A 24076-nucleotide genomic window follows, 5' to 3' on the forward strand; every position below is an offset into this window, starting at 1 on the left:
GCGACGATACTTTCGAATTAGGCTGGGCAGGCCCGTAGTGCTCACCGCAGGGAGAATACAGTCAACAAATTAAGAGTTGTGTGTGTTACATGTTGTCGAGTGTTATGTGTGTGGGATGGCCTGAGTGTGTGGGGGGGTGATGGACTGTATTGCTAACCACCCACGTGTGTGGGATAGAGAGAGGACAGCAGCCTGGGCCAGGGAGGGGAACTCGATAGCCACCGTAGAGCTGGTCTACTGTGTCGCCGTCACCAACTTATGTTTTTGATTACATTTTCTTGTAGGATGATCATTTTTTTATTTTGATTCATAGTAAAGAATTTCTGAAGTTCTTTCGTCATCTCGGATTTTTTTAAATGATTTAGAAAGAGAATATTCAAATATTCTAATATCAAAGAGAATCTTCAAATATTCTAATATCAAAGATCGAGAGCCCTCCTTCATCTACGAAAAAGTATTTGAAAATCACTAGCACAAATCATCAGTAAACATCGAAGAATCGAAGATCACAACAGTTGTACCAGCCATCACATGTCACAACACCCCTCTCCCACTGGGGGGAGGGGGGGCGCACCATTAACAACCCCCCCCTCCTCCTCCTCTTAACACAGGAGGGATGCCACAAGCTCTCAGGGTTTATCACTGGGAGACAAAAGGTCTTTTATGCAAAATGTCGACGATGACGCCTGCTCTTCTGTGTGGCTGAACTCTTTTGTTGTGGTGGTAAGTCCTGTAACACCAGGGGGGGGAGGGGGGAAGGGAGAGCTTCAAGGGAGGGAGGGAGGGTAGGGCGGGTGTGTGGGGGGGGGGTAAACAAAGGCCAGGGAGTGAAAAGTGGAGGTTTTTTTTTTGTAATACATGGCAAATGAGAGGGAGGGGAGGAGAGATAGATTCCCTTTTAGAGTTTTCATTTTTTGTTTTGTCATTCTTTTTTTCCCCATTCAGAAGGATTGTAGGTATACAGTCTTTGTTTCTTTACTTGCCAACCTTAATTTCCGCTCAGTGCCTTTATGGTTGGTTTCTTCCATTGTTTTCTATGGAAACCAGGGAGGGCAGGTCTCCCGATACAGTCTTGGTTTTCGACCACTTACTGGCCTTTAATATTCCCCGTGTCATTATGGCCGTTTTCTTCCACAGTTTTTTTCTTGAAGGTCCTGATGATCCTTTGGGTATGATAGGTTTTGCTCCAAGGCTTTTGATCCAGGTTTGCTAACGCTGTCTCCTTGCGAACTACAAGACTGGCTGTTGAGTCTCTGGGTACTTACTCCAAGAACTGAAGACGGGTTTCTTCGTCTTGCGTTCAGGGACCTTTGAGTTCTGTCACCTCAGAGTCTCAGTGTTCTTTTGGGGAGGAACTTATAAGCGCCTTTGATCTCTTCCCAATGGATCCCAAAAGGTTTCCAATCCCCAGTTCACTCAACCTCACTAGAAATCGCCAAGATACAAGAGCTGTTCTCATGGTACTGTTATGCAGGACTTTGGATATTGTCAGCGTCATGTGCTATGGGAGGTATACTATTATCCTCTCGTGCTAGAATATATATATATATATATATATATATATATATATATATATATATATATATATATATATATATATATATATATATATATATATATATATATATATATATATATATATTCCAATTCATGCATTATTAGGGATATGAATAACGCAAATCTATCATAAAAAGTTCTGAGACAAACTCTTATCATTTTCTGGATCAATTACAACAGCCAATCCCCCAATATCACAACATCCAACACCAAGTCTCTCCCATCATCTCTTTCCCTCTGTCTCTCTCCCTCTCCTCTACTTGCTGTCCTACTATCTCTCACCTCCAGCTTACAGAGAGGCGTTTATCTCACAGACGAGTGTCAATGAAGTCCCACCCGAGCCAGCCATCTCTCAGTCCTACGCCTAATGTTTACATACATAAAAGCCCTCTAGCGGTAGAGTTGGTCATTAAGCACGGAGCAGCGTGCCTACGCATGCCTCTCAGTAGTTAACTCCCTCTTCACCAGGGTGACCTTTCTTGCGCTCTGTGAAGGCTTTTGTTTCTCATTGGCTTCCAGTTCTTTAAGCTCTTGTTTTCCCCCGAGGTTTTCAAAAGGCTATCGGCTGGTGATTGGCCCAAAAAAAAGCCAGATAACGTACATGTTAACATAGTTTTTCTTGGCTCTTTGCCCAAATGGTTTCCTTGATCATTTTCTTCGTTTTTCTTAATGTCCTATACTCATTTTTTTTTTTACATACTTCGTTTTCCTTTTTTATCACGGGTACGTTAGTTCATCCTGTTTGTAATTACTGCGTTCGATAGGCTGTGGTGTTTTGGTGATTGGGTTGATTTGGATTTTCTGATTATCTTTCAATGGTTGAGATTATCTAAGGGAATAAGACCTCAGTGATTTGACGGTGCGTGATGGGTCTTTATACGGCAGACCATTGGCGAAAATCATGAGACCAGACTTATGAAATCTGATATAAATTCATGAGGCTCGGGTGTTTTAAGATGATGACGCCTTGCTTAATTTGACAAGACGATATGGTTGATGAGATGGGTAGAATGAGTCTGTCCACAGAGGACATCACCTAGCCACAAAGGCCTCATGAAATGAGGAAGCACAGATGAGTCAGGTATAAGTTCAATTGCGACAAATCAAGATTGCATTAGGTGGGTAAAGAACCAGCAAAAATGAGGGGGATTTTGATGAATCAAGAGTGTATTAGGTGGGTCAAGTTCCAATAGAAATGAGAGAGATTTTGATGAGTCAAAACTGTATTAGATGAATTACGTTACAAGCAAAGCTACGACAGATTTGAACAAACCAAAACTGTTTACATGGGTTAAGTTCGAGGCCTGAGTTCATATATCAAGTTTAAATCAGTGATACAAAAAGGTCTAAAGAAATAAGTTTGGGGTCTAGTTGGAGAAGAGCAAACCGAAGCTTCGCAAGTTCAACGAATAAGTGATATGAAAGCTTTAGAGAAGCTCAATTTGGGTCTAGTTGAATATGGGTGAATCGAAGCTTCGTTACGTTCAACTACCTGAACTTCGGTTCATATAAATGCTTCGCTTTTGACTAGACAGTTCACAGGTTAGGGAGGCATGAAACTACCTCGTTTGGCTGTTAATGAGGGGCAGCTACACCAGTCGCTTTCAACAGAATAATTCGTAAGAACATGAAGGATTCAGTTGAATTATCATAGAAGAAAAAAAAAAACGAGGAGTTGACCTTGTCAGGTTAGGTCAGAGCGGGTGGAGTGACCTGGTGTTGCACCACAGGTCATGCCATGAGAGGGCGACCCTGACGTGTGTGTGTGTGTGTGTGTTTCCCATCCATATTGACACAGTTATGACCACTTGAGATAGGGGCATCGTGATGGTCCAAAACTATGGTCTCTCTCTCTCTCTCTCTCTCTCTCTCTCTCTCTCTCTCTCTCTCTCTCTCTCTCTCTCTCCAGCAAACAAAGTCAGGAGCGATAAGTCAGACAGGGAGTCGGGCAAGGGGCCAGAATCATCCCATTAATTCATAATTTGTCCGCTACGTCTCAGTGGCGCTGCCTCACACACACACACACACGCGTGGGTGAGGTGAGGTGAGGTGGGTTGGGGTGCGAAGACCGGGGGTTTGGGGGTGTTTAGGGGAATGGACTAAAGGTGGTTGAGGCCAGGAGTAATGGGTAAGGCTGGGATATAAGGGGAAGGCTAGAAATAAGGGGAGAACTGGGGCTGTTTAGGGGGTGGGGAGGATGGAGCTGGGATGGAAACCTAGCAATGGGGTTGTGGGGTTGAGGTGAGTATGGATGAGGAGGGGCGGTGGTGCTGGGGTGAGAAGTGGGGTTGGTGTGCTTAGAACACACTCCCTCACCACCCCCAAGTCCCTCCCCAAAATACATTTTTTTTTATTCTTAGACAACACTGTAAACAAGCACGTAATTCCCTCGGAATAGTATACGACTCTGAACCTTTTGTATCACACGTAATGACTTTATAACAACCTAAGCCTATTGTTGGCCCGCAAGCTTATTAGTTCGAAAGGTGATTGGCTTGGCTAAATGTGTAGGAATATATATATATATATATATATATATATATATATATATATATATATATATATATATATATATATTTTTTTTTTTTTTTTTTTTTTTCAAACTATTCGCCATTTCCCGCATTAGCGAGGTAGCGTTAAGAACAGAGGACTGGGCCTTGAGGGAATACCCTCACCTGGCCCAGTTCTCTGTTCCTTCTTTTGAAAAAAAAAAAAAAACGTATATATATATATGTATATATATATATATATATGTATATATATATATATATATATATATATATATATATATATATATATATATATATATATATATATATATATATATATATATATATATTTGGGAGTTTTGAGCAATCTAGACAAATTATGAAGAAAGATCCGGTATTTCACGAATGTATATAGGAATGCAAACTTAAATGATGAATGTTTCTGAACTTTGAAAAATGTTTATGGAGTTATCTGCGATTGCTTTGGAATGTTGGGAATAGTTTTGAGTGTTTAGGAATGCGACTGGAATGTCTGGAACCTTGACTGGAATCCTTGGATTCGGGATTCCAGAATGTTTGATGTAGGGATTTGCAAGGTAATCTTTTTTTATTTTTTTTTGAAGGGATCTTAGGCAATGCGGAAGTTGAAAATGGAGGTTTTGGGGTTTGGATTGAAGGGGTACTTGATTATGTGGCAGGACTACCCCCATGGAGAGAGAGAGAGAGAGAGAGAGAGAGAGAGAGAGAGAGAGAGAGAGAGAGAGAGAGAGAGAGAGAGAGAGAGAGAGAGAGAGGTTAATGGGGGGAGGGGAGAAAGTGAAGGTTGGATGAATGTGGGTAAAAGGATAGAAACGAAAGGAGGAAAAAAAAAAACGGGAATTGAAGGAAGAATAAAGAATAAATGAAAGAAACGTGAAATCATGAACTATTCATGAATGAAGAAGTTTGGAAAGTAATTGAAAAAAAAGAATATGCCTTAATTGATGATAGGGGAATGATGAATATATTGGGAATATAACGCATACGAAGCAAAATGAATTAATGAGTTAAATGATGGAAATGCAGAGTATAATGAAAATGAGAAAATGTGAAAAAATATTAAGAGATCAAACAGATATCAATGTTATATAAGCAGAAAATTGAAGAGTGCATTACACATGACAGTGTGAACGAATGTGGGCTATGTTGTCTTTTCCTAGCGCTATCTCGCGCGGGGTGGCGACGGGAGTGGATGAAGGCAGCAAGTATGAACATGTACATATATCTATATGTATATGTCTGTGTATGTGAGTGGGGACATTCTTTCGTCTGTTTCCTTGCGCTGTTTCCTCGCTTACGCGAGAGACAGCGACTAAGTATAATTTACATATATATATATATATATATATATATATATATATATATATATATATATATATATATATATATATATATATATATATATATATATATATAAAGTATTCACATCAGTTTGTAATTCCCTGATTAAATCAGTCTCATTGTACATTAACACGTCGCTCAAGGGAGCCGTGGTAAATGCACCCAATTTACAATTACGACGCATAATTATGCCAGGGCTTGATTAAGCTGGGCCAATTTACTCTCTTGCGTGAACGTGACTGAATAAGGATTCCAATTCGTCCACACTCATGCATACGACCGGGGAAAAATGGTATTAGACATTCATAAATGATTCGTATTTGTGTTGATGTATTAATAGGGAAAAATAGGATTATCGTAATTAGGACTAATATTCTCTGAGCATTGATAAAACGAAATTGTCATAGTTAATAGGGATGAATTTCCCTAAGTGATTTACACAATAAAATAGGCTTCTGATAAATAGGGATATGGTCCACTTAAATATAATGTGGACTTGAATTGGCTCACGATGGACAGAATTAATTTTCCCTCTAAACATTAATAGGATAAACCATTTATGGCAAATCAGGGCTATCGCCTTAAGAAAAGAGTTAATGCACATAAGTTAACTTCACCTTAAGCCCTGACAAGAAAGAAATAGGTAATTGGTAAATACTGTCTCCCTTTTCAAAATTGGTTGATGGTAAATAGGGTTAAGTTTCCATATAAAGAAAGACAGAAGGACAAAATAGGGTTGACCAAAAAAGTAGGACGAGATCAATCTATCGTAAATGGGGGCGAATCTTCTATTATGTGTTGACAAGATGAAATTAGGCCAAGATAAATAGGACAAGCTCCCCCTTCAGTAAAAAATCAAAAGAATAATATAGCAAAATAGAGTTAACTTTGCCTCGGGAACCAATAGGGAAAAATAGGGTTACGGTAAATGGGGGTAAACTTTCTGCTTAAGAACTGAAAGGATATTAATATGGCTGAGGTAAATAGGGAAGTATTTTCTTTCTATAACTCGGTTATATTTTCTAAATCAGTCATTAAGACTGCGAATGTTTATAGATATATAAATTCTACTCAGTATAGACACAACTTTCCATTTCTTTTGATAAGTTTTCAGTCTGGACCTCAATTTTTGTTGATATGGAGAGGAGTTTGGGAGGTACATTTCCAGTTGGTTTAAGACACAATCAAGATTCTGGCCACAATTTTCTCCTCCCTAAAGATTGGTTTTGGATTACACAACAACCAGGAAGAAGACTTGGGCAGCAATAGTGTACCTTAACGTGTGATGAAGCCAACCAACTTCCTCCACCGTTAGTGGAGAAGATGAACCATCTGAAGGTTTCCGGCAACCAGACCTTTCCAGGCCTCCCTCTGCTGTACCGTTCCTGTATCTTCACTGTACCGTTCCTGTATCTTCACTGTACCGTTCCTGTACCTTCACTGTACCGTTCCTGTACCTTCACTGTACCGTACCTGTACCTTCACTGTACCGTTCCTGTACCTTCACTGTACCGTTCCTGTATCTTCACTGTACCGTTCCTGTACCTTCACTGTACCGTTCCTGTATCTTCACTGTACCGTTCCTGTACCTTCACTGTACCGTTCCTGTATCTTCACTGTACCGTACCTGTACCTTCACCCCAGCACAGAGGGTGTTCCTTACATATCCCACTTAATCCCATTTTCTTTAAAAAGCGCAAAGAAAACCGCTTGATGTTGAGACCTTGTACAACAACATGATAATTACGAAATGAGAGGAAATATGGGAGGGAGAGAGAGAGAGAGAGAGAGAGAGAGAGAGAGAGAGAGAGAGAGAGAGAGAGAGAGAGAGAGAGAGAGAGAGAGATGAGGGGGGCGGCATTAAGGGCGTTTTCCCAGACTCAGTGTTTGGTCCCAACGCCCTTAACGACGCCATGCAATTGCAGTCATTAATATCATGAAAGTGCTCAAGGCAAATTTTGGATACAACACCAAACTGTATTTTAAGAATATTGTTATCAGTAAAGTATATATCCTACGTGACAGCTGTGCAATGCGTCAGCACTTCAGTGCCTGTTGCGTTCCACTCCATTGGCCTAGGAGGCTGTATTTACCATTGTACCCCACCAGCTGGCTCTCAGTCCACATACACAATCTCTCCATCTCACCACACGACACAACTCACACGACTCGTTCTTCGCAACCATTGATCTATAGAGTGGTGAGCACTACGCGCCAGCACTTTGCCTTTTTTGGCCTCCCCCCAAAAAAAATCTCGTCTTTTAAGTACTCGAAAGTAAGCGCCTCTCTCCCTCTCTCTCTCTCTCTCTCTCTCTCTCTCTCTCTCTCTCTCTCTCTCTCTCTCTCTCTCTCTCTCTCTCTCTCTCTCTCTCTCTCTCTCTCTCTCTCTCTCTCTCTCTCTCTTACCTCATCTTCCCTCTCCAACACAAGTGTTGCCAGACCTGCCTCCGTCCCTCCCAGACAGGAAAGAATGTTAGTTTGAAGCCAAGGTGGGTCGACGTTGCCAGCTGGTGTCTCATTAATATGAGAGTGTGTTGGCAACACTCGCTCGCTGTCTGCCATCTTGCATTTTCTTATTATCAAAGGAATGTGTGCGTGTTTGTGTTGTTCTTGATGTAGAAAAGGCTCCCGTCGCTTTTTTATGTGTGTTTATGTCTATTATTCGTGGGTGTGTGAGTGTGCATGTGTATGTGTGTTTGTATGTACGTGTGTGTATTTATAAATAGGGACGTGTGTGTGTGTGTGTGTGTGTGTGTGTGTGTGTGTGTGTGTGTGTGTGTGTGTGTGTGTGTGTGTGTGTGTGTGTGTGTTTACGTATACCAATCCTTATATCCATTTTGTAAATCACTATTTTCTCTGCACTGAGCTGTGCCATCTTAATGTCTCATAAAAAGTTAATTAACATAATGTGATTAAACACCTCATGACAATTTCTACAATTGGTGTACAATGCAGAGGGCCACACAGAAATGCTGGAGAGGGTCCAAAGGAATGGACCACGTAGAATTGCTGGAGTGGGTCCAGAGGAATGGACCATATAGAACTGCTGGAGAGGGTCCAGAGGAATGCAACAAGTTAGGCACCAGGCCTGACTGGAATCAGCTATGAGGATATGAGGGGAAACCCTCAATCTACCCCACATAATGGACGAAGGAAAAATGAGGAGGTACAAAGTAACTTCATGGATGAGGATGGATGTAATGAGGTCCATAGATGAGAATCGACATAATAACCAATAGATAAGAAATGGGTATAGAAAACCCTATTAATGACGTGTATAATGACCCCATTAATGAGGGATACAGTGACTCAATGTATGAGGAAGGATAAAACTAACTCCACAAATGAGGGATATAATGACTCCATATATGAGAAGGATATGATGGACTTATAGACAAGCAGGGATATACCAGATCCAAATAGATTCTTAAAAGGTGATGATGACTTCAACAAAGACTAGCTCTTCGAAGTCAGATCAAGGACCCAGAACACTATTGTCACAGTTGAAAGCTGGGCAAGATGGGTCTCACGTGAAGACGACTTAAAAGAAGCATTTTGATAGCAGCTGTGTCGACGACAAACGTCTTTAAGAGAATTTCCACTAAAGAATCAAAAATAATTTTCTCTTTAAAAAAAAAAAACATATTTTTTCCCCTTTTTTTTCTCCATTTGTCTATTGTCTGCCATATTGTTTGACAAGTCTGTTTTTGGAGAACCATATTGTTTGCTTCGTCTGTCCTATTGTTTGTCCTGTTTCTCCATCTACAGATGTACATATCCTTAGTCCTTTTGATTGTACAGATGTTCATTTCCTAAGTCCCTTTGACTGTACAGATGTACATTTCCTAAGTTCCTTCGATTGTACAGATGTACATTTTCTAAGTCCCTTTGATTGTACAGATGTTCATTTCCTAAGTCCCTTTGACTGTACAGATGTACATTTCCTAAGTCCCTTTGATTGTACAGATGTACATTTTCTAAGTCCCTTTGATTGTACAGATGTACATTTCCTAAGTCCCTTTGATTGTACAGATGTACACTTGAGTACAGTCATGGAGCCTCGTCGTTATGTACAGTAATGTACGGAAGGAGTTAAGGTGGACGACCACTGTCTTGCCACGCTGGTTGGATATCGAGGATAAGGGTGAAGACCGCAGCTTATGAGGTACTGTTGTCGACGTTCCTGATGATGGCTGCCACCGACCCTCTTTTCCTCCTTGAAGGGACAAACTGCCTTATCCTGGAACACGTGCACTCAGATCTTCTCTCTCCTGGAAGTACAGACTTGCTGTTCCTGGAAGCATTTCACTGTCCTCTGGAAGCACTCAGTACCCCTGGAGGCACTCACTTGGTATAACTGGAAGGTCACGATGTCTTCTGGAAGCACTCGCTTCCCTCTGGAAGCACTCAGTACCCCTGGAGGCACTCACTTGGTATCCCTGGAAGGTCACGATGTCTTCTGGAAGCACTCGCTTCCCTCTGGAAGCACTCAGCACCCCTGGAAGCACTCACTTGGTATCCCTGGAAGGTCACGATTTCTCCTGGAGGCACTCGCCTCCCTCTGGAAGCAGCCCAGCATTCCTGGGAAACACTCACCTAGTATCCCTGGAGGCACTTACTGACCCTGGAAGTCCTCAGCTTCCCTGGAAGCACTCAGTACCCCTGGAAGCACTCACCACCCATGGAAGTGCTCACTGCCCGGGAAGTACTTAGTATCTCTGGAAGCACTTACTTGCTCCTGGAAGCATTCACTGCCCTGGAAGCACCCACGACCCAGTGAAGCACATCCTGCCCCTGGAAGCACTCACTGGCCCTGGAAGCCCTCACTGCTCTTGAAGCATCCACTGCCCCTGGAAGCATCCAGTCCCCCTTAGGAGTGTCAAACACCACTGGAAACACCAGAGTTCATCCGTCAATAAGCAGTCAGTAATATCTCCACTGAACACACGCATCTTGTCGCGCCATTTCACAATCCTCCAAAATGTATCAAAGTTCTAAGAACTCGCAACGTTTTAGCACGTCCTTCCAACCTAGAAACTTAGTCAGGTCTTCAAGTCTATCATGAGAGAACAACACATGTTCTCTCTCTCTCTCTCTCTCTCTCTCTCTCTCTCTCTCTCTCTCTCTCTCTCTCTCTCTCTCTCTCTCTCTCTCTCTCTCTCTCTACGTAGTTCTATAGGTCAACATCAGGTCATCCTCATATAGTTGACCCTCATATATCATGTCCACGTCTTCGACAGTAAGTAGGTGTAGAGATAAGCCCCCCCCCCCCCCTTCACGTGTTCTGGAGAGAGAGAGAGAGAGAGAGAGAGAGAGAGAGAGAGAGAGAGAGAGAGAGAGAGAGAGAGAGAGAGAGAGAGAGAGAGAGAGAGAGAGAGAGAGAGAGAGAGAGAGAGAGAGAGAGAGAGAGAGAGAGAATAGATGTTTGACGTGTGTATGTGTCGTGCGAGGCCTTCCCCATGATGAGAGCTATATCCTGCCTTACTGCTATAGTAAAAGTTCCCTCACAGTTATATCTCACAGGTTGATATGAAGAATATTTGGTTCCAAGTATTTCTCATTTAACTTGTTTCCCCTTTTCTATATTTCAGTACTCATAAAAATGCTCAGAATTTCTAATTCTAGTTACAATCTAGTTGATAATAATCATACTACTAATGCGACTACTTCTATTACTACTACTACTACTACTACTACTACTACTACTACTACTACTACTACTACTACTACTACTACTACTTCTACTACTTATAGTAGTAGTAGTAGTAGTAGTAGTAGTAGTAGTAGCAATCATACATCTTTCTCCATAAATCATTTGAAAATGTTCAGAGAATTAGCCACAGGAGGGAATCGCTTTATCTACTTAATCCTTTCTTTTTTTTTTTCATTTGTCACACCCGTGCGTCACCAGAGGCAGGGGAATATGTGGGTGTGTGGGTGTGTGCGTGGGCGTGAGTGTGTGTGTGTGTGTGTGTGTGTGTGTGTGTGTGTGTGTGCGTGGGTGGGTGGATGATAGACGCTCTCCAAATAAACCTTCCCTTTAGAGTCACAAACGACGAAGTCTTAGTTTGAAATCACCCGAAACCTAACGACACAACTTAAAAACACACTTACATACTTTTCTTTCATTTTCTTTCATTCAGAATCGTGACTATCTTCCTTCGCGAGAGAGAGAGAGAGAGAGAGAGAGAGAGAGAGAGAGAGAGAGAGAGAGAGAGAGAGAGAGAGACAGAAGGCATGAGGGAGAGAGAGAGAGAGGTGTGTGTGTTCCCTCTCCCCCACAAAGCCCGCTGGGCCATCGATCCTGGGGGCGGCTTGGCTGGCACAGACTCGCGTGCTCACAAGGGCCGTAGTCACACCTCTTGCTCTTCACCATAAGAGATGCTGATGACAGAACTTCATACTCGCCTGCGTTCACTCGCTCCAAAGGGAGGCCCAGGCCCCCGGCAGGTGCTCAGAACTCCAGAACCCCACAGCTGTGAAGTAAAGACAGTACGAGAGATCTCTAGCATTTTTTTCATATATGCTCCTAGTACTATACATATATATGACCATATAAAACTGTAGTATATATATCAAGGCGAAAGATATTAACTTTTTGGTAATCATATATACAAAGTTGAAAGTCATAACTCCGTAAGCTGTAGACGCAATGTTCAACCAATATATAACAGTATTAAGACCTAATTAGCCAGTAGATCTAAGTCATCATACGACTTATGGTTCAACGTTCTTCGTCTTCACAATGTCTGCAGGTCAAGGAGGGGTTGCGATGGTGGCTTATATGAAGCGAGACTTCCATAGTCTGTGCTTGATCCTTGGAGAAAGAAAACCAACTCGATACTCACAGAAAACAATCATTTGGATGGCTATTATAAACCTTTTATTTGAGTAATACTCTAAAATTCATCCGTTTTATAGTTTTCCGACCGTAATTCTAGTGAGTAAAACATATCTATAGAACGAATGTTACAGACGAAAACATATCTTCATTACAAACCAGAAAAAAATGAGTATTTACGACTTAAAACATGAGTTCCTAAGTCAATGATAGATATGTAAATCAATTATACCTCTTACAAAGCAATTATATACCCACATATTTCCCGGGTATCTATATAACAGAAGGCGTATCAACCATGAGCTACATAATCCAAGTTTCACATGAGGAAGGAGGAGGTGTGTGAGTGGCGTGTGGCAGCGTTGGTGTGGGAGTAGTGATGATGAGAACACGTCTTATGAGAGGCTGTCACCAAAATCATCTCCCAAGGAGTGTGTGAGCCACGTCGACAACAGACTCACTCACGAAAAAATCCATCAAAAATCAAAAATCTTACAATGTTTATAAAGATTTAGAGGCGAACGTATTTTGAAATGGTTCTATATCAATTTCTAAAGATTATTTCGATGTAAATAGGGACCATATATGCATTTAAAGTTTATTTGGTCTTAGAATTATACCGAAGACCTGAGGGAATCTTTAAGAAATTTATTATCTATTGATGTTTATAATTTGAAAATGATGGTCGTAATGACTCTGGCAGCTGATTGGCTTGAAAAAGCCCTAGCAACCAACCAACCAATCAGCTTGCTACATGTGTAAACGAGGAGTTACTTAATCAGGCGTTTTCAGTTGCCAGATTATCATCATCTTGTAGGCTGTATGGGAAGGGCTCGAACCACGTCTGCCATGGATGGCTTTCAGTCAGTTTTGCGACACCCAAAACACACACACACACACACACACACACACACACACACACATATATATATATATATATATATATATATATATATATATATATATATATATATATATATATATATATATTAGTGTTCCTGACCATGACGCATTCACAGGCTGCCTTGGGTCGAACTCATAGGGTTCGAATGCTAGTCGCGGCATTCGGTCCACAGTCAACTTAGCTGTTCATCCCCCCTTTTGAACGCTAATGCCACCCGCAGTCATACTGGGCTTCGTCCTTATCCTGTGCCTCTATTTCTTTCTTCCCTGCCTTCATTCTTTCTTTTTTTTTCGTTTTCTTTCCCCTTCCTTCTTCTCAACAATCAATGCTTTACGCTATTCCTTCAAAGTTGTGTGCCTCATTGAATGCAGGTTGTCGGGCGTGTCCACCACACGACTCAGTACCATTCTTCATCCTTCACCTCAGTCTTCTACAAGTGGGATTTACGAGGTCAGAGGTCATGCAGCCCCCAGAGGGCTCCTGTTCATGACAGATTTGAAGCGAAATACGTCACGAGATCTTGTGTTTCAAGTTCTCAAAATAAAACACAGGATAAATTTGCTATTTGAGGTCAAATTACAGAATTATATGGGTCAATCATCACTTAAAAAAGATTTACATGCCTTTGATTGATATATATATATATATATATATATATATATATATATATATATATATATATATATATATATATATATATATATATATATATATATATATATATATATATATATATATATATATATATGCTATGTCTTTCAACACTGTCGGTGCCGTCCATATCCTACTCTTGTTTCCTCAAACCCGACCATGGTTGGACCCCAACACCACAGACCTCTGATGAGAATCTCCAGTCTCCTCCAAGTCTCTGGCCACGGGAGATTGGCACTCAACAACCCCACCTCTTCAAGAATGAGCAGTTCTTCCCTCCCTCTCCTCCTACAAGCATGGGGGATGAAGCCACAAATACCCCTCCACCTTTATCCTCAAAAAAAAACTCTTTCCATCCCCTCCCCCACCTACCCTATTCTGTCACTCTACATTAAGATCTTTACAGTTTAAAGATTAATTTGATGACTGAACTAATTGATCGCCTGGGATGAATCGTCCAGCGGCAAACTATCTCACAAAACTACAGATTAGTTGTGTGACCAAAGGTAATGTCCCACAGGTCACAAGATCAGAGGTAATGTCCCACAGGTCACAAGACCAGAGGTAGTGACCCACAGGTCACAAGACCAGAGGAAGTGTCCCACAGGTCACAAGACCAGAGGTAATGTCCCACAGGTCACAAGACCAGGAAGAGGGCCAACCTAACCCCAGGCATTCCGCTCTTCAGCTGCGAGAGGAATGTTGGCGGGAAAATGAGAGCTGAAGGCTACGGAATTCTTCCCCAGATTCGAACTTTTCCCGAGTCTCTTATTTGGGATCTTATGACCTTTATTCACTTCAGTTATCACAAGAATCTTAATCTGAAGTTTCGTGGGAATGTTTTGGTAAAAATGTTAAGGCTATTGCTAATCTGTTACTGCAAGTGGAACGGAGCTGCGAACTACACGAAGCAGTACACTCAGAATAATCACCGGTTAACAGATAAACACAAACGCTCAACACCTTCACAGCGAGACAAAGATCCTCTTAATACAGACCCACCTCAACATGCACGACTCTGTTTAGTTTCTATACAACAGCATAACTGACCATTAACCCTCCAAGAAGAAAACAGAAATATTACCCCTGCCTCACACTTTAGTCACCTCGACCACCCAAAAATAAAAGCAATGACAAAGTACATACATACTGAAATAACCCGATATACACTATCCAACTGACCTTCTAATTCCTTTGTGAACTCCATTCCACCAGACATACACCTGTCGGAAACGACACTCCCTAGACAAACACGAGTCACACTCTCTTAGTGTCAACACTATTCCATCACATCTCAAGACCCTTCATGCCTACGATGCGACCACCATAAAGAAGATACTGAGCATTTATTACTCAACTGCCCTGCAACTCTCTGCACATAGACGCACACACAACATTACAACACTTTATGACCTGTGGTCCGGACCGGTGGATGTGGCTAGCTGCCTGAGTGCTGCAGGAGCCTCATAAGGCTAGAAGGGATTCCATAGGGCAGGAAGGCAAGGTAAATAAAGTAAATGGACGAAAGTTTGGCGCCTTTGTCTTTCTGTGTCCTGTGAGTTATATATATATATATATATATATATATATATATATATATATATATATATATATATATATATATATATATATATATATATATATATATATATATATATATATATATATATATATATATATATATATATATATATATATATATATATATATATATATATATATATATATATATATATATATATATATATATATATATATATATATATATATATTGTTTGTTACTGCATATGATATGCATTAGATTTCACAAAAGCCATTTCGTCTACTGAGAGATAAATAAGCAATGGCGTATCGCTTTCAAATAAACGGATAAGCTTTGTTCTGAGCGAATGTGTTGAGCGAGTTGGAGATGAAATCATTTCAGAATATTGGCGTATAGTGTTAAGGTAGAGTGAGTCTGGCTTTACGCAAATGGGGAAGAGAAATTGTGAAATGAGTTAGCTATAGTTTCAATATTTCATATATATATATATATATATATATATATATATATATATATATATATATATATATATATATATATATATATATATATATATATATATATATATATATATATATATATATATATATATATATATATATATATATATTATATATATATATATATATATATATATATATATATATATATATATATATATATATATATATATATATATATATATATATATATATATATATATATATATATATATATATATATATATATATATATATATATATATATATATATATATATATATATATATATATATATATATATATATATATATATATATATATATATATATATATATATATATATATATATATATTCTTATGAGTTTACGGGGAAATGAAACACAATAAGTTCCCAAGTGTACTTTTGTGTAATAATCACATCATCAGGGAAGACACAACCAGGACAACCCAGCAACCTCCTCAACACAACAACTCCCACGGTGATGGAAATCTACAACTCCAGAAAACAATTTACAACTCCAGAAAACAACTTCTTGTTGATCATAATGTTTCTATTGGCCAACGTTGTGTGAACTTTGCGTCAACTGATTTGGAAAATCCAGTGTGAAGTGAACTGTGGCTGATTATGAATTGGTTTTACTGAGGTTCCTTAAGGGTGGAGGAATGGGTGGATGGAGAGGCGGGTGTAGGATGGGTGTGGATAGAGCCTGAGGTGTAGGATGGGTGTGGATAGAGCCTGAGGTGTAGGATGGGTGTGGATAGAGTCTGAGGTGTAGGATGGGTGTGGATAGAGCCTGAGGTGGAGGATGGGTGTGGATGAAGCCTGAGGTGTAGGGTGTGTGTGGATAGAGCCTGAGGTGTAGGATGGGTGTGGATAGAGCCTGAGGTGGAGGATGGGTGTGGATGGAGCCTGAGGGGGCGTGGAATGGAGCAGGATAGAATGTAGCGAAAGGGAGGAAAGAGGGTACAAAAGGATCTCTGTTGAAGACGTGATGAGCTAATGACCCGACATGACCTGTAGCTGAGCCTGTGGCCTGACATGACCTGCAGTTGAGCCTGTGACCCGATGTGACCCGTAGCTGAGCCTGTGACCTGACATGACCTGTAGTTGAGTTTGTTATCCTCTATGACCTGTAGACTAGCCTGTCATCCTCGGGTTCCAGATGGACCTGTAAAGCAGCCAGTGTCCCAAACGAGGACCTGGTCGAGTCCCAGACTATGGTCTGGTCGGGTCCCAGACCATAGTCTGGTCGAGTCCTAGACTATGGTCTGGTCGAGTCCCAGACTATAGTCTGGTCGAGTCCCAGACTATGGTCTGGTCGAGTCCCAGATTATGGTCTGGTCGGGTCCCAGACTATGGTCTGGTCGAGTCCCAGACTATGGTCTGGTCGAGTCCCAGACTATAGTCTGGTCGAGTCCCAGACTATGGTCTGGTCGAGTCCCAGATTATGGTCTGGTCGGGTCCCAGACTATGGTCTGGTCGAGTCCCCCAGTGAGAACTTTCTCCACAGTAATTTGTCCACAACGTCGTACATCACGGGGTGTATGAGGCCACGAGCGCGTGTTGAATGACCTCAGAGAGAGAGAGAGAGAGAGAGAGAGAGAGAGAGAGAGAGAGAGAGAGAGAGAGAGTAAATCAGTTTGTGCTGCTGTGTGGTAATGTTGTTTGACCCACGAGGCTGTTCCTGCCTGCAGACAGGGAACGATTGGGTTACTGAGCTGGCCACTCCACACACCTCCTCCACCCGGTGGTCCACTCCACTCCACACGCCTCCTCCTCCATCCTGCTGCTTTACTCCACACACACACACACACACACACACACACACACACACACATATCTATCTATCTATCTATCTATCTATCTATCTATCTATCTATCTATCTATCTATATATATATATACAGGTCGTGTCTCCTCACTCTCATTCAAGCGTTACAACCACAAGTGTTGTTGGGCACTGATCATCTTCATACAGAAGCAAATGTGAGGTTCTTGAAGATGTTATTGTCTAATTACATTTCCCACCAGAGGGGGCGGTTATATTGGCTTGGTACAATTCTTTTTTTTTTTTTGTTTCTTTCGAGCAATAAGCGACTTATCTTCAGTTCACTAAGGGATGTATCTAACATATTCTGTATGGGTTATATTTACGAAACTAGTGCGTTTGACCTTGACCCGTAAGGGTCTGGTCAAAGGGCATTCTTTCTGGTCAAAAGAATGAAGATAAGGAGAGAAAGAAGAAGACATGGAAGGTTGGGAAGATAGAAAGAAAGGAAACGGAATATTGAATATGAAAGTGAAAGGCATGAACAGGATAGAGTGAATTAGAATGATATGGAATACGGGGAGCGACGTGCTGTCAATGGACTGAACCAGGACATGTCAAACGTCCTGGGTAAACAATGGAAAGTTTTGTGGGACCTGGATGAGGATAGGGAGCTGTGGTTTCGGTGCATTACACATGACAGCTAGAGACTGAGTTTGTGGATGTGGCGCTACCTCCATTACACGGAAAACGGCGGACAAGTATAAAAAAAAGAAAAAAGAGAATATACAGGTGTATGAAGGAGAGGGAGGGAAGGAGGTTAGAAATAAGGCGAATGAAGCAGGAGGAATGCAAAGAAGGAAGCTGCTGTAGGGTAGAGGAAGAGATAAATGGTAGGTAGGAAGCAATGATGAGAGCATGAGGGAGGAAAGGCACAGAAGAACAGCACAGAAGAAAGAAGAGAATGCATGAGGAAGGAGAGAATAAGACGATGAAAGAAGTGAAAGAACAGAGGAGAAAGAGGGAATCATTGAAAACCATAAGAAATAAGGCAACGAAGATAAAGTAGAAGGAAGAAATAAGAAATGAGAAATAAGTTGAGAACATGAATGAGGATGAAGGAAGAATACAAGAAGGAAATGAAGGAAAAGGGAAAGAAGAAAGTATAACAGAGATGGAAGCCAGGGACAAACGACCTCGTTAGCTATGATTCCAACCATCATGTGGGTAATTACGACCAGTAAAGAATAATAGTCAGGTTGGCCATTACTGACCTTGACCGGAAGGCCAAGAAAGGGGGGGGTTAGAGGTAAGGAGTAGGGGAGGGGAGGGGGAAGGTCATTAGGCAATTACCGTTGTTAGGGGCAACTAGTGAGATTTATCACCTCGTTTGCAAGTTGGGGGGGGGAAAGAAAAATAATAATAACAGAAGTTCACATATCTATTTTGGTTTTCCTTATCATGATTTTGAAACAGAATGATTTTGTTTTTCCGATGCATTTAAAGTTGTTATGGATTGGAGACAGGTGACCTTAATGAAGGTAGGGACGACTGAGGTGTTGCGTCCCTCTGTGATTACGATAGATAAAGTCTGTGGAAGCTGACGAGGTTGGAGGAGGAGGAAGAGGAGGAGGAGGAGGAGGAGGAGCAGAAGGAGAAGGAGGATGCCAGAAGGAGGAGGAGGAGGAGCAGAAGGAGGCCAGAAGAAGGAGCAGAGGGAGCAGGAGGAGGCCAGAAACAGGAGGAGGAGCAGAAGGGGGCCAGGAGGAGGAGGAGGAGGAGGAGGAGCAGAAGGAGGCCAGGAGGAGGAGGAGGAGGAGCAGAAGGAGGCCAAGAGGAGGAGGAGGAGCAGAAGGAGGCCAGGAGGAAGAGGAGCAGCAGAAGGAGGCCAGGAGGAGGAGGAGGAGCAGAAGGAGGCCAGGAGGAAGAGGAGCAGCAGAAGGCGGCCAGGAGGAGGAGGAGGAGGAGCAGAAGGAGGCCAGGAGGAGGAGGAGGAGGAGCAGAAGGAGGCCAGGAGGAGGAGGAGGAGCAGAAGGAGGCCAGGAGGAGCAGCAGCAGAAGGAGGAGGAGCAGGGGTTCATACCAACAAAATAAGGAGGCTCTGCGGAACTCGACGTATCCGTTGATAAGAGAGAAAGTTGCAGATGTGGGAACACACAAGGTGTACAACTCTCTCTTCTTAAAATACAATAAGCTCAGCGAGACACAAAAGCTTTCATAGGGTGCGTTGATGATCCAGGGTGATGGTAAAGGGTGCGTTGATGACCCAGGGTGATGATAAAGGGTGCGTTGATGACCCAGGGTGATGATAAAGGGTGCGTTGATGACCCAGGGTGATGGTAAAGGGCGTTGAAGAGGTGATGGTAGAGGGTGCGTTGACCTAGGGTGATGGTACAGGGTGCGTTGATGACCTAGCGTGATGGTAAAGGGTGCGTTGGTGATCCAGGGTGATGCCACACGGTGCGTTGATAACTCGGGATAATACCATAAGGTGCGTTGGTGACAGGGTGATGACAATGCGTTGTAACACACAGGGAGATTTTTCACTTCGTTATCTTCAGCGAGACATACATAGCCTCCCAGCTAGAGGGAAGATATCTAGAGTGATGGAGGGAGGCGCTGACGATGGAGTTGAGGGTTTCTAGCCAGCTCGACAAGGAGAACTTCCTCACGTAGTTTAATGGATATGTCATGAGTGTAGCGGAGGATTATAACTCAGGGTTTGGTACCATATAGCGACTCCAGTTTCTCGTAATGGTTCTGGAGTCGTTAGGAAGGCTTGAAGAAAGACTGGAAAGGCTGATCGTGTCGGAGCTGGAAAGCCTTTTGACAAATGGTGGCGAAGTGATCGTTCATAAGTCTCGTCTTCACTGGAGAGATGATAAACACGGGAAGACGCGGGAATCTGCCTTTATTTTTTTTTTCTTAAGTCTCTAAACTCTTCTTCTAACACCACTGGCCGATTTTGGACTGTCTCAGGTGTTGTGATATGGCGGGGGTAATACGATCTATGAGCAACGTGTATTTGGCGGATCAATCTCATATAGATGGTCTTGTAGAGGTTCCCATTGTTGTGGTAGAAGATCCAATCTCTCTGTTGCAACAGTCACTTGATGCGTAGGATGATCCAGGGCTCGTAAGGGTGGGTGATAGTCTTATAGACTTACTGGGGAAGAAGCTATGGTCAAGTTCTGTGATGTTGCTGATGTGGTCATCCTGTTCAGTTTGTGAGTCGATGTTGATAAAACCACTGTCCAGCGAGACGAATTACGGGATCGGGGTAATAAGCTTGTATGTTTTGACTCTGCCCTAGGTGTTCACCATAACAACGCAAGTGATTACCGCTTCGGCCGTCCTAACCAAGCAATTATCTCTTGTCCGACATCCCAAACAAGCAATTAGCTCCTTCCCATCGCTTGCATACAAAGATCATCTCTTTTACCCAATAGCGTCACACAATCATCAGCTCTCGTTCACCAACACTCACATGGACCTAGTTCATTCACCAACACTCACATGGACCTAGTTCATTCACCAACACTCACATGGACCTAGTTCGTTCACCAACACTCACATGGACCTAGTTCATTCACCAACACTCACATGGACCTAGTTCATTCACCAACACTCACATGGACCTAGTTCATTCACCAACACTCACATGGACCTAGTTCATTCACCAACACTCACATGGACCTAGTTCGTTCACCAACACTCACATGGATCTAGAACTAGTTCTTGCCATCACCTTGCCCTTTCATACATATAAAGAACAAACGAGACGAAGAGAGAACTTAAGGTGAACGAATCCTCGGGGACCAAGACGTACGAAAAGATCTGAAACAATGATGAACAACAGATCAATATCGGTCCACACTGATCCTCAGATGCCAAGATTCCATTTTCTAGTTCCTGAAATGAAGAAAACGGGAGCTAAACACCATAATTATAGTAACACATATGTAACATAATGACGCATCGAGTATAAATTCCATCTAGTATAGATCCCACCTAATATAAATCCCATCTAGTATAGATCCATCTTATGGTTATCATTCCTTAAAGGTAAGGCTAGGAAGGTGATTCATAAAGTCAAATGACCTTTAGGATTGGTCAAAGGATTGGTGGGAGGGGAAGTGGGGGGGGGTAGGAGTTTGAGTGTGTGTGTGTGTGTGTGTGTGTGTGTGTGTGTGTGTGTGTGTGTGTGTGTGTGTGTGTGTGTGTGTGTGTGTGTGTGTGTGTGTGTGTGTGATGTTTACCCGTCAGGTCGAGCTGGTTCAAATATAGATCTTCAAAAAAACATTTACAACTTCAGTCCTTCAGAAGTTCAAGTTGGATCCTGATCATATACCTATGAAATAGTGTTAATTTCAGCCCATCTTAAGTTACATCCGGTAGTCAGTCCCACAACTTCAGAAACTTCGTCTTACAATCTATACTCGAATGTAGCTAACTTCCTGAGTTAGTTGAGGATGTATAAAGGAATATTGGTTCTATTACATGTTAGCTGTCTGTGCATATCTTAAGGGTCGTACTGTGTTATACATATCTGTGACTATATTTTATTCTAAAAATGTAAAGTGATGTTAAATCTATCTACATATAATTATTCCAGGACTAATTTCTAAGAAGGAATCCTGATATTATCCAGTCTATTTCCAGACGCTCCTGCAGCCCGTCTGCTCTACTTCCAGGAGCAGGGAAGAGTGAACTCCTTTGGAGTAGGAGGCTCTTCGACGAGAGATGCGTCAGGAAAGACCCGGAGTCCATCAGCCCTGATAACGGTAGACTGAGACAGAGGTCTGACTCTACATGAAGATCATACAAGTCCTCGAGTGTCAAGTATGAATGTCAAGGGCGAGACTGAGAGACACACTGAGTGGCGTTGATTCACAGAACGTAACTTAAATGGAGGCTAGAGTATACTGCCTTGGCTTAAGTTCACCAGGGTTGGTATAATCACCCTGGTATGTGAATGATATACATCCATAAAGGTCATATTAGGATAGCAACAGTTGAGGGTTGTTTGGCCACTGAGCTATATACACAGGGACACTCGTCACTCATCTCCTCCTCTCTCCCCCCTTCCCCATTTACTCTCCCCAGTTCCCTTCTTTGCCTCCCCCACCCCACTTCCTCTCTCCTCTCACCTCCTCCTACAACGGCGAGGATAACACCTTCACCACCCCTCGCCTCCCTCCCTTTCCATTCTGTCGCCACGCGATGAAACGGTACGGGAAACAGATGAAAAAAACAAAAAAACACCAGATTTTCTTTCTGTTAACCAAACAGGGCGTCGTCCACCATCTGATATCTATATGCGAGGGAGAGATCTATTTCTGTAAAGGTGAAGCTCTGCCGCCAGCGAGGGAATCAACACTACCTTGCTCTCAGTCATCTTGTCTAATCTCAGCAAGGGAGGCCAAAATACTTCTCCCAGCCAGTAACAAATAGCTATCAAACCTGCATCCGAACAAGAATAGAATATTTTTTAAACCACCAAAACATACAACATGAGTGGATATTAAAACTGCAAAAAAAAAAGACTTTCCATTCACATCATTACACATGCCAATAAGTATTTGTGTTCAAACGCTAAAACAAACATCAAAAAAACATGCAAACAAGTCTTGACCAAGCAAGAATCATGACTGGTCTTTTACACTGCGATTCCAAGTCATCGGTAGTAACAAGGGTCATCATTTTTGAGTCCGTCTCCCCTCATGGTACCAGAGGGACCAAGAATAACTGATTCCATTTAGAAAAGAACAAGTCTGGTGCTGTGGTTAGCGTTGCTGATCATGAGACACGCAGGTGCCCGGCCAGGTTCGAATCCCCAGACATGGCAATGGGAATAAACACAGTTGGTCATTCTCTCGTTGGTGCTGATCCTCTCTCTCTCTCTCTCTCTCTCTCCTCTCTCTCTCTCTCTCTCTCTCTCTCTCTCTGATCTAAATTTTGTGAGGAAAGGGAAGAGGGAGAGGGGAGGATGAAATGACGGAGGTTATGGGCATCGTCGGGGCCTGAAAATTCAGGAGGGTGGAAGGCAAGCGCTTGATAGAACAAGTTGGAATGATGTGGTATATAGGGGTCGACGTGTTGTCAGTGAGCTAGATCATAGAATATGAAGCAGTCAAGGTAATTCATTGAGAAGTCTATGTATCTTTCTGTGGATGGTGCGCCCTGAGTTTGGGTACGATTTAAATGAAGGCTAAGGATTGAATGTATGTGACTAAGGCCTTTTTTTTTCTAATGCTCTCCATGTTACCTCACTAAACCGAGACATAAATAAATAGGTAAGTTACATGTATGGTACTCTATCCTTCTCATGTAACATTTGCAAATAACTTGTGTTCACTAAAAAGACCAGTTCTTACTAGGAGGCGTTAGGCAAATTGGCGAGGCTCTGTCAGTCTACACGTAAAATTGGCCCAATTCACTTTATTGAACTCCACTGCAAA

Source organism: Panulirus ornatus, chromosome 7 (genome assembly GCF_036320965.1).
Source record: "Panulirus ornatus isolate Po-2019 chromosome 7, ASM3632096v1, whole genome shotgun sequence".
Taxonomy (NCBI): domain Eukaryota; kingdom Metazoa; phylum Arthropoda; class Malacostraca; order Decapoda; family Palinuridae; genus Panulirus; species Panulirus ornatus.